The 5,000-nt window shown below is 38.7% G+C and overlaps 1 protein-coding gene across 1 annotated transcript in view; it reads right to left on the bottom strand.

The window, feature by feature from the left end:
• The window catches only part of LOC307270544 (presenilin-associated rhomboid-like protein, mitochondrial), a 17,560-nt gene that overhangs the window by 7,096 nt on the left and 5,464 nt on the right, over positions 1-5,000 (bottom strand).

Raw genomic sequence — 5,000 nt, 5'->3', positions numbered from 1 at the left:
GTGCCGAGCACTAAACACTATTCTAGCCAGTCGAGAAGTCACGTCTTCAAAGCGGTCTACCCTTTGTAACTTTGTGACGTCGCATAAAAATTTGTGACGTGACCACGCGGATGTTTCCATGTATGGTAATGCTGTCACTTCCCTGTTCGCGTCTGCCTCGCGCCCTTATAGGTCCATGCTCGCGCCTCCCGCCACTGAAAGTGTTCCGGAAGGAAGGTAACCAATCACAACGGAGTGGGGTTTGCAGGAGGGGGGGGAGGGTAGCGGAGATGGCCGATGCACAGGCGGAGGGAGCGGAGATTGCCGAAGCACACACACTCAAGTGTTGACAGGATGTGCTGGATCGCCAAAATAAGAGAAAGAGCTTCCCGAAAATCTACATAGTTTTTTGTGATGTGATTCGTGTCAGGTTGCTCTATAGCAGTGTAAAACAAGAAATTAAGACCAGAAAAGTAGTATAATAGGTCCTCTTTAAAGTCGCTACGTCGCCGTGGCAACCAATTTGTATCAACAGCTGAGACAGCGCAGCAAGTTATCTTGAAAACAGCAGGCTATAGTAGCCCTACAAGCTTTATTTTTTGGTATTTTCAATGCTACTTTATTTGTATGTTTTAAATTGAGAACTAGGCTACATGAAATATGAAATGTGGCTTATTTTGCACACATTTTGATTGATAGGCTAATCATGAGGTTCATTCATTTATTTTAAATTAATATTTGATCAATTAAAGAAAATGTTTCATGATCCAGATTATTCCAGAAATTAATACTAGACAGGATATGTTAACAGAATTTTATTTGCTTTATTGTATAATATTTTAATGCACAATACATGCTTTCTGGCTGTTGAACTTTGTCCCAGTTGCTACAAGTTGTTGTTTAGCCTTGAAGAAGAAACTGCCTAATAAGATTTTGGCACATACAGAGGTATGACGCATTCATGTGCACAGTAAGAAAAGACTCCCTAAATTTCCCATATCCTGTTATCTGCCTAATTAAAAACATTTCTGCTTTCGCCAGCAAAACGGGCTGGACACACAAACCGAGTGTATACGCCTACACATTTCACTACATATAATCTCTGTACACTGTTCATTCGATGTATTCAATCATGTAAGCCCATTTGTGATACATGTTGTTTGACCCTTGCATGCTGTTTGCAAGTAAATTCACCTGCTTTCAAGAAGGCCTGACTCAGTTTCAATTATTCAAACACTTGGGTAGTTTGATGAAATAATTCTAGTAACAAATGGTCCTTCGAGTTGCCGGATCCAACATCCTCTTCTCTGGACAAGAAGAGCCTGCACCGTGAAGACGGGGGAGTCCAAGATCTCTCGACAAAAGACCTCCAGTAAACAGAGCTACAAAAGAGGCTGTCTGCAGACTCTACTTGGACGGAGGAGGGGTGACGGAATCCAGAGCCAAAACTGAGCGAGTCGAGGCTTTCTTGAAATCAGGTGAATATAAACAGCTGATTTTGTTTTGTCCAGGAATTATGGTAGTTCCTTTGTTTTATGTATTAGGTAGATAAACTAGTTTATGAAGCAGTATTTCTCATGGTTTTACCGTAAGGGAGAATAACTGATCGTAGTGTTTGGGAAAATGCACTAAAGAGAAAAATATTTCAACCTGTAGTGTTTGGGGAGATGCACTAGAGACAAACCTATCTCAACCTGTAGTGTTTGGGGAGATGCACTAGAGACAAACCTATCTCAGCCTTTGGTGTTTGAGAATTTACACTGTCAAAAACAAAAGTCTCACGTACGTAATTAAATGATCATTAGTGTGGGGTCGAGGGTGGTCCCTTTATTCTGACAGATATAGTTTGTTCCATTAAACTGAGAGTTCTTTGTAATTCGGGAAGGTTTTATGGAAACAAATTGATATCTGGCTGCTTGTTGTTACTTAGCCTGGGGATATAGTACTGCTCCAGGGAGTTAGTCTATGACAGGTTGTTTATTTGTTTTGTTTTGTTATGTTTGTCAATAGTCTACATCTGCAGAGTAGACTTATTAGTTTTGTTTAGAATACATCACATAGGGTGTTCTAGTTTGAAATTGGTGAATTTTGTTAATCAATTGGAGGGAATAGGGGTGTTCACCCTGTTTAAATAGATTACTGGGTAATTTGATATTAGATTTTTCACCCTGTTTAAATAGATTACTGGGTAATTTGATATTAGATTTTACATTTTAAAAATTTAATTACATAATATGGATAATGATAAGATAGACATTAGGAAAAAAAGGAGACTGGTGAAGAAAAGTCTCCTCTACCCCTTCCTGTGTCTCTTTCCATTGAGACCCAAAACCCCGGCTCCTCAGCTGCTCTTCTGCTGGCAGGTCCAGAGAATCAGATAAAGAACAGTAAAGAGAAAGGTGGTGGCCAAAGAGATGAATAAGAGAATGTTGTTGAAAGTGTAAGAGGAAAAAGATTGTTTGGAACTGATTGTTTATGGATGTTATAAAGAAAGAAAAAGTATGTAGGGGAAGGGAGATAGAAGGTTTTTAGTAAGTGTGCATACAATTGTTATGCTGTTATGATGGGTTATAAAATGCTCGTCTCCTAAAGATGACCAGAGTTCTGACTAAATTGCTAAACGCTTTAAAGTTTAGAGCTAAATATCTTGCCAATCCAAGCCCCATAGTAAACCTTAAAGATTAAAGGTGCAGTCAATCATTTGAAGTCCCAGCATAAACTTAAAAAAAAGCGTTCTTTTGTGTTCTTTTTATGAAAATGTTCACTGAAAAGACTTGTTCAATGCTTTTGATTTGAATTACAAGTTAAAGGGGATTTTTATGCTGAAAATATGATCATAATGTGTATTGTTGATATAAATTGATTCAAAAACTGGTTAACTGTAAAGACACCTATACTTAACCTACATGTTAACTTTTGTTATTTGAAGAACAAACTATAACACCATGTCAGATTTGGAGAAGTAGAGAGCTTCTCAGGAATGTGGTGTGTGTGTGATTCAGTCCCATGCAGAAAAGGGAGGGCCTGTCTCACTGACTGCCTGTGTGTGCTTGAATGCTGCCCAAACACAGAAAAAAAAATGTGAACTGAAGAATGAAATCAAACCTATCCTAAAATGTTGTTGTGCGTTAATTGTGACATCTAGAGCAAGCAAAATGGATAGGATGATATTTTAGAAACAACCCTGGCAGAATGATGAGCATTTCTTTTGAGAACATGTTACTGCTCAAATTCATTCTGTTTCAGATGCAAGGAGAAGACGAAGCTGACCATGCTTCAATAAGGACAATTGGACACTGAGGAACAATCTGAATAGGTTATGGTAATACCTAACCATTCCCCCAGTGACTGTGATATGAAGGACACTTTGCGTCAAAATGCCACAAAGGGACTTGTTGACCATCAAGACGATCTTGGTTCCTGTTCCCTGGCTTCTGCAAAAGACTGTCCTCTTGAAACTGTACATAAACGATGTCGCACCAGTACACAAACTTGCATTTTCACAACTGTGATGTTGATGTACTTGATATTATTCTGCTTGACTGAAATATATTTACTCATATGCTTTGCCCTTTTGCTTTGAAGTGTTGCAAAAAGTTGCATTAAATATTATAAAAAGGGTGGAATGTTAACAGAATTTAATTTGCTTTATTGTATAATATTTTAATGCACAATACATGCTTTCTGGCTGTTGAACTTTGTCCCAGTTGCTACAAGTTGTTGTTTAGCCTTGAAGAAGAAACTGCCTAATAAGATTTTGGCACATACAGAGGTATGACGCATTCATGTGCACAGTAAGAAAAGACTCCCTAAATTTCCCATATCCTGTTATCTGCCTAATTAAAAACATTTCTGCTTTCGCCAGCAAAACGGGCTGGACACACAAACCGAGTGTATACGCCTACACATTTCACTACATATAATCTCTGTACACTGTTCATTCGATGTATTCAATCATGTAAGCCCATTTGTGATACATGTTGTTTGACCCTTGCATGCTGTTTGCAAGTAAATTCACCTGCTTTCAAGAAGGCCTGACTCAGTTTCAATTATTCAAACACTTGGGTAGTTTGATGAAATAATTCTAGTAACAGGATATACCTGTCTATATTAGGTCTTCGTGTTTATTGTGTTTTATTTTCATATCTATGTGTTTTTCTTCAATAGTTTATATGGCTTGTGTCTCCAAATTATTCCATAAACTTGTTTTAGGCAGGACATATGACAGCTGTTTACAGAGCAAAAAAAATAAAATCAGATTTAGCTTCTCAGAGTGCACCAGATTGATGCATTTAACTTTAAAAAGTTAAATTTTTTCTTCCGCAGGGGCATGCCCCCAGACCCCACTAGCAGGTCCATTCTCCCCCAGCAGTCTCAAAAACTCCTGAGGGAAACACAAAATGTACAAACATACCGAATGTGAAAGCATAACCCTATGCCCTAATTTGTAGCGGGCTGTCAAAAGAGACTCATCCATAACACGGTTCGTTTTGGTCAATTTCTACTAGAAATTTGATACGCACGCGGCGCGCAGACTATTTATCAGCTCTTACCACCGGGCCTAAAAAAAATCTAGAGGAAACACTGGAATGGTGTGTGTGTGTGTGAAGGGAGAAAAACATCAAATTATTATTGTCTTTCTTTTCTCTATTCTACATACTACATCTGATCATAAACAGTATCTAGTTAGGATGCAGTAGGCATACTATTGGGGCATACTTTTACTCTCTTATTTCATCATAACATGGCTCCTTGATCTTGCCTCTTGCTTTTATATCCGTCTCATCCCCGTTTGTTTTCATATGGAGGCTCCGTCGATGTGACGTCACTTCCGGTGTGCACTGGATTGTGGGTCAGAATCGCCCAAATAGGATGCAGTTTTCAACACTAACAATCTTGGCCGGATGAAGTAGGACATCCGGGTACTTCTAACCATCCTAAATCTGGCCACAAGAATCGGGACATCCTAAATCTTTTTTCTACCAAACTATATAGTAGAAAGTATGGGGATTGGAACACAG

Source organism: Ammodytes marinus (assembly GCF_949987685.1).
Source record: "Ammodytes marinus genome assembly, contig: scaffold_113, whole genome shotgun sequence".
NCBI classification, from domain to species: Eukaryota; Metazoa; Chordata; class Actinopteri; order Uranoscopiformes; family Ammodytidae; genus Ammodytes; species Ammodytes marinus.
Note: the sequence above shows the minus strand (reverse complement) of the source record. Positions and strands in the feature narration are given on the sequence as shown.